The following is an 8,046-nucleotide window of genomic DNA, read 5'->3' on the forward strand; positions in this document are numbered from 1 at the left end:
GAGACAGAAAATAAGTCCCTACAGCAACAGCAGCAACCCGTGCTCCATTGCCTACATGTAGGTCCACCTCGCCCTTTGCCAATGCCCTGCTATTTCTCAGCACCTACATATTAGTACAAATGTGAGAAGCACATCCGGTATCTAATACCCATGATGAAGAAATAGATAGATTTACTTCTATAACATATATACCTGAAGTGGAAGTCTTCACTCCTCTTCTTCTTAAGATCTTCCAGGTACATTTTGCATTTCCTCTTCCAGTGCCCGGTCTGACCGCAGTGGAAGCAGGTAGCATCCTTGGCGACCCCTCCTTCAGGCTTCAGTGCCTTGCCTTTGCCCTTGGCTTGGGACTTTCCTTTTCCTTTGGGCTTGCCCTTGCCCTTGTGTTTCTGAACCATCAGAACAGAGTGGGGCTTAGTCTTCTTAAGGTTCAGCTCAACAGTTCTTTACATGCTAAGTAGCTCGGGCAGTGGCTTATCAATTTCGTTCATATTGTAGTTTAGAACGAATTGACTATAGCTATCCGGCAAGGATTGCAAGATCAGGTCAGTGGCCAGCTCTTGGCCAAGTGGGAATCCCAACCTCTGTAGGTTTTCTATGTACCCAATCATTTGGAGTACATATGAGCCTACGGGAGCCCTATCTGACATCTTGCACTGAAATAGTGCTTTTGAGATCTCAAATCTCTCATGCCGCGCTTGTCCTTGATACAGTTGACGAAGATGTTCAACCATATCGTAAGCGCCCATCAACTCATGTTGCTTCTGAAGCTCAGAGTTCATGGTCGTGAGCATTAGACATGACACATCTAATGCATCATCTTGATGCTTCTTATAAGCATCTTTGTCAGCTCGCGTGGCATTGGCAGGAGGAGCCTCCGGAATGGGCTGCTCCAGAACGTACAGTTTACGTTCCTGGGTGAGAACTATTCACAAGTTCCTGTACCAGTCCAGGAAATTTGCTCCGTTAAGCTTGTCCTTCTCAAGAACAGAACGCAGGGAGAAAGAGTTCGTATTCGACGTCATGGTTATCTACAACAGAAAAATGCAGAAAATAAATATCATATTCTTTTAAATCATTTAATTAGGCCTTTAACTAAATGATGCTCCCACTGAATTCTATAATTCATGTGAGACAAGATCCATATCATACTAACCCTTGAGTTAGCTTTGGCTAATACGCTCAAGATTTAGTATGATCGGTAGGTAACAATTTACCAATTACATCTCTATGCAACTCTTGTTTATAGGATCATTATCCGCAGTTATATTAAAACTTGAGTTAGCTTTGGCTAATACGCCCAAGAATTAATATAAATGTGATTTATGTCCTATCTTTCCAACCATTGGAAGAATGCCTATAGTTGTACTCAATCCAACCGAGTTAACTAGGAATACTCAATCTAATTGAGTTTGTATTCGCCCATGCGTTGATAAGCGGGACCAAGATTGTCCCTCCGTACCCTACCAAGATAATATGTGTTGTTCTGCTTTGGCAGATTCAACAACACATGTGATCAGGTATCACGGCATGGTAGGCATTAGAGTTGACGCGATTTAGATCTAATCTAATCGTCGATGTGTATCAAATACGTGATAGATCTAATCTACTAGAAAGGGTGCATCTTGTACACGATTTAGATCTAATCTAATCGTTAGACACTAATGAATTACTAATCATGCATCACATACACACAAGCAATTAATTAAATTAATTTGTGATTAGTCATGGCCCTACTATGATCTTCTCAAGCCAATGAGAAGATCGGATGGTCAACCTAGGGTCAACAGCTTCTTAAGCTCCTCCCTTTGACCACCTTGTGTTGCTCGCGCCCTCCTCGTAACTCCGTCTTGAGTGGACCTTCCACGGCTCCAATTTTGTACATTACAATTTTGAAACTCGAGTTACATTCGAGTCTAAACTAATTTGCAACAAGAATAAATAATAGATAAAGGCACGACGCGCAAGTCGCGAAACAAATGTACAACACACACAACACAAATAACGGCGCGCAGGCCGTAATATGAATTACAACACATTTCCAATCAGATTGGGTCATTTTGGGCCATGACCATCACAAATTATACATAATTCTAAATTATGTAATTTCCATAATTTTTTGTAATTTTAATACTATTTTTACAATTTTTATGAGTAAAAATTCCCGGCGGTCCCGTTTAGCGATTTTCGGGCGCAATCGCGGAACGAATCCCCTTGCGGGGCCAGGGGCAGCGCCCCTACCCGCGATCTAACCATCGCAAGTGTTCCTTAGCGATCCTACAGCGCCTTAGCCCGCTGTCCCAAAAATATTTGGGGCGAAACCTTGCCGTTTCAGAAAAATCTTCTCGGTAGTCGAAGCCTACAAGTGTCGAAACACTTGTGCTTCGCTTCTACGAGAAAATTTCCCATAAAAACTATAAAATTAGAAAATTTACAGAATATTACAGATCTGCTATTTTTCATAAAAATACAAAATAAACTCGTACAAGACTTCGCACGTGGCTTTGATACCACTGTTGAGTTTTTCGAGCCGCGAAAATCGCTTTTTCGCGTCGCGGAAACCCCGAAACCCCCGTCACCGGATCCGTGCGAAGTAAAATATAAACAAAATTTTACGAGTACAAGTTTCATAGACTTAGTTCTAAACTAGATTTACAAGGAGAAAACCTTTTACCCTTGATGCGTGCCCTTTACGAATCCCGCTTGTCGAAGGAAGTGTCGGATCTCGAGATCGTCAAGCGTACGATCCTCTAGAAGTATCCACACGAACAAATGGGTGGAAAAAACTAAACAAAGGTGTGCTAGCACCCTTGATCAGTCACGGCAAGAGGAGGAGAGGGAGAGCAAGAAGAGAGAGCAAGGAAGAAGATGGAATGAATGTCCCTTGAATGAAAAATCAATCTTATTCAACACCATAAGTGGCCGGCCACAATGGGAATTGAAAACCCCCATTCTCATTTAATGTGGCCATTAAAGAGATTTGTAACCTCCATGAGGTGGCACACACATGTGCTAAACATGATGATGTGTAACACTATTATTCGACACTTAATGCCAAGTCACAAATGATGTGGCATAAAGTCAAGTCAAACTTGACTCTTCCTCTTTCTCTCAAGTCAAGTCAAACTTGACTCTTCCTCTTCCTCTCAAGTCAAGTCAAACTTGACTTAATCTCTCTCATGGTTGATCTAATCCAACCATTTAATTCAAGCCAATTTAATATAATGAATCTAATTCATTTAATTAAATTGATTCAATGAGTCATAATCTAAATTAGACTCATTGAACACATGAATCAACTTGAGTCCAACTCAATTAGCTCAATTAGGATTACTCTTAATCCAATTTGATTCATCACATGAATCTAATCCTCTTGGTTCATCATATGAACCTAATCTCCATCTAATTGTCCTTAGTGTGTGACCCTATAGGTTCTTGTAACGTTGGTAATGCCACTAAACCCATTTAGGAACATAAGTAATGAGCGGTATCTAGCAACACATCATTACTACCCAAGTTACAAGAATGTTGAGATCCAACATCACCTTGTGACTACTAATTGTGACTCCTCACAATATATGATAAGTGTCCTTCTATCCTAAACATCTAGATTGATCAATGTGAGGCATAGACCGTGTCATCCTCTGACCAATCTAAATCTTGAACTCCAAGTAGACTCACTCGATCAAATGAGCTCAATATCTCATATTGACTCATTTGGGCATGGCCATGCACTTAGTGGTCTCACTCTATCAAGAATATCGATGTGTCTCCCGTCATATAGGAGGGATAGATCCCATCTACATCACTCACATCCCTCTGCAAAATTCGTTACATACCCAGTAATCGCCTTTATAGTCCACCCAATTACGGGTGACGTTTGACGAAACCAAAGTACATAACTCCTTATGTAGGGATCCATGGTGACTTCACGTCTAAGGACTAGTAGTCATACTAATAGCGACATGAGAAAGTATATGACACTCATATAACGATCCATGATACTTTCTCATGGCGGGTCGTTCAGTATACATTCTCCAATGCATACCCATGTGTCAACTTGATATCTCTATATCCATGACTTGTGAGATCAAGTCATCGAGTTGACCTACATGCTTGTCTCGTCGGATTAACATTGTCCCTGAATGTTAATACTCGACTAGGAATGATTAAGAGTAGTGTTCCCTATATCATCTCACTATCGATTCAACCAATCGATTGATATAGGTAAGAACCTTCTACTCAAGGACGCTATTATACTTAGTTTATTTGGCATCAATACAAGTAAGTATAATAACAAAAAACAAATGCCTTTATTTATATAAGAATATGATACAACAAGTTCATAATACAATCATCAAATAATTGACTCTAGGACTCTAACTAACAATATCACCATCTCCATAAAATAAGAACATATCCTTAGTTCTTCTTAAGTACTTAAGGATCATCTTGACAGCCACCTAATGATCCATTTCTAGATCAAACTGGTATTTGCTTGTAACACTCAGAGCATATGATACATCGGGTCTTGTACATAACATAGCATACATGAAAGATCCTATAACGGACACATAAGGTATCTTATCCATGCAAATCATCTTATCTTCTATGCATGGGTGCATAGACTTTAAAAGTTGAATTCCATGCCTCATAGATATGAAACCTTTCTTAGATTCAGACATGCTAAACCATTTTAGCACTCTGTCTATATTTGTCGACTGTGAAAGACCAAGTAACCTTTTTGATCTATCTCTATAGATTTTCATCCCGAGGATGTAAGTTTCTTCTCCCATGTCTTTCATGGAGAACATATTGGATAACTAAATTTTGACTAACTGTAGAACTGACGCATTGTTTCCTATAAGCAATATGTCATCAACATATAATATTAGGAATACGACTACACTCTCACTAACCTTTTGATACGTACAAGGTTCGTCTGGATTTTGTGAGAAATCAAACTATTTGATCATCTCATTAAAATGGATATTCTAACTTCTGGATGCTTGCTTTACTCCATAAATGGACCGTTGAAGCTTGCATACTTTATTCTTATTGATAGATGTGAAGCCTTGGGTTGTGTAATATACACATCCTCGAGTAGATTTCCATTATGGAAAGTTGCTTTCACATCCATCTACCATATCTCATTATCATGATGAGCTGATATAGCCAGGAGTATCTGAATGGATTTAAGTATGGCCACAGGTGAGAAAGTTTCGTTATAGTCAATGTCTTGCCTTTGACGATAGCCTTTCTCCACCAACCTTGCCTTGTAGGTAATAATATTACCATCCATGTTAGTTTTCTTCTTGAAAACCCATGTGGACCCTATAGGCATAATGCCTTCAGGTGGGCCCACCAAGCTCCAAACTTAGTTTTCATACATGGAATCCATTTTCAACTTCATGGCTGTAAACCACTTCTCCTTTTTTGAACTAATCAGAGCCTCTTCGTAATCAGTAGGTTCCTCATCCTCAATAAGTAACACATCATTCGATTCTCATATAAGAGATCCATATCTCTCAGAAATATTGCATGTCCTACCTGATCTACAAGGGGGTTGTGTCATAATCAGTTGTGATTCTTGACTAAGCATCTCATTAGTGTTTATTAGAGTCTCTTGAACTTCATCAAGTTCAACCATACTCCCACTTGCTTCTTGTAAGAGAAATTCTTTCTCTAGAAAGGTAGCATGCATTGAATCAAACACCTTTTGTTCTAAGGGGTGATAGAATTGGTAACCCTTAGTTTCCTTAGGGTATCCAAAAAATAAACACTTATCATACTTGGCGTCCAACTTGTCTAGTATAGTCCTCTTCACATAAGCAGGACATCCCCATATTATCAAATATGATATGAGGGGTTTCTTATTAGTCCATACCTCATATGGAGTAGTTGAGATTGCCTTCGTAGTGACTCTGTTTAGCAAGTAAACAACTATCATGAGTGCATAACCCCAAAAGGTCTTGGAAAGATTTGCACGATCCATTATTGATCTAACCATGTCTAATAAGGTTCGATTAAGCCTTTCTGATACACCATTATGTTGTGGCGTATAAGGTGGAGTCCATTGAGAGAATATACCATTATCCCTTATATAATCTAAAAACTCTTGGCTTAAATATTCACTATCTTAATTAGATCGAAGTATCTTAATATTTTTACCAAGTGGGTTCTCTACTTCTCTTCTGAATTCTCTAAACTTTTCAAAGGCTTCAGACTTGTATTTCATTAGATACACATAGCCATAACGAGAGTGATCATCAATGAAAGTAATGAAGTAGCTATAACCTGCTAATGCATGAGTTGTCATTGGTCCACGTACATTGGTATGTACAAGCCCAAGTAACTCATCAAATCGTTCACCCATTCAAGAAAAAGGTAACTTTGCCATCTTGCCTTTTAAACATGAATCACATGTATCTAATGCAAATGATTCAAGAACTACAATCTTTTACAATTCGGACATGTATTTCTTGCTTATATGGCCAAGGCGACAATGCCACGAGTAAGAGGTTAATTGATTATCTATTTGAGCACGTTTATTGCTCTTTTCGATATTGAGTACGTCACTAGATATATCTAATGCATAGATCGCATTTCATAATATTCCAGTGCCATAAAGAATGCCATTTAAGATTATATAACAACAATTGTTACTAAAAGTTAAATGGAAACCTTTTTTATTTAAGCAAGAAATAGAAACAATGTTCTTTATTAATGCTGGAACAAATAACAATTATCTAGTTCTAAGATAAGTCCACTAGGAAGCTTTATAAATAAGTATGTTCCAATAGAGATTGCAGCAACCTTTGCTCCATTCCCAACTCGTATACTTGTTTCTCCCTTGATGAGTCTTCTGCTATTCCTTAGCCCCTGTATGTTATTACATATATGTGAGCCACACCCAGTATCCAATATCTAAGTGTCTGAGGAAAGAGCATGATAATCAATAACGAAAATATTTGAAGAGGATGGGGCATCAGATGCCTTATTCTTCTTCATGGACTCAAGATAGATCTTATAGTTTCTTCGCCAGTGTCCCATCTTACCACAATGGCATGAGCCCTTTTGTGCCGGTTCTACTGTCTTGACCTTTTTGCTCTTCCCTTTAGCCCGATATTTTGGCTTCCTCTTAGAACCTTTATTGGAGTAATATCACAATTTTCTATTCACCCTTAATAGAAGGCTCCACAGTCTTGAGAAAATTTTTCATCTCGAGGATGGTCGATTCTAAATTATTCTTCTGATAGATCATCATAAATTGTGAATGACTTTTCGATAAACTATGAAGAATTAACTCAATACTTAACTCATGATCCATCGTAAAATCGAGTGATGCTAAATGCTCTATGTAGTCATTCATCTTTAATACGTATTGTACTGCAGACGAACCCTCCTGCATCTTTGAGCAAAAGAGAAGATTGGAGACCTCGAACCTTTCGGATCTAGCTTGCTCATAAAATAGCTCATGAAGATGATAGACAATATCATAAGCATCCAAATGCTCATACTATTTTTGTAATTCAGGAGTCATAGGGGCTAGCATGATGCAACTAGAAAGTACAGAATCATCCTTATGTTTCTGAAAGGCCAACAGTTGGTCCGCAGTTGTATTGGCATCAAGACTATGGGAAGAGGCTAATCAAGGACATAAGCTAGCTTCTCAGCTTTGAGAACAATTCTCAAATTTTGAAACCAGTCCAAGAAGTTCAACCGAGTCAGTTTGTTTGAGTCCAAAATTGAATGCAGATTAACAGAAGTCATAATTAAATGATTAACCTAGAAATACAAAAATGAGAATGTATAAAAGACATGATTTTATTTATGTAAATAATTTACATAAAAGCCCACTTATTTATCAAATTCAAATACCCTTATTTTGATTCGGGAGATGGTAGGTTTTCTCCAAGTGGGTTGATATCCACCATAGATAAGAATAAGCTTGACTTTGGCCAACAAGCCATTCTTAGGTATAGTGGTAGATAACATATTTACCGATTGCATATCACTTATATGCAACTATCACAGTATACTAAG

This window comes from Zingiber officinale, chromosome 5A, assembly GCF_018446385.1.
Source record: "Zingiber officinale cultivar Zhangliang chromosome 5A, Zo_v1.1, whole genome shotgun sequence".
Lineage (NCBI taxonomy): Eukaryota > Viridiplantae > Streptophyta > Magnoliopsida > Zingiberales > Zingiberaceae > Zingiber > Zingiber officinale.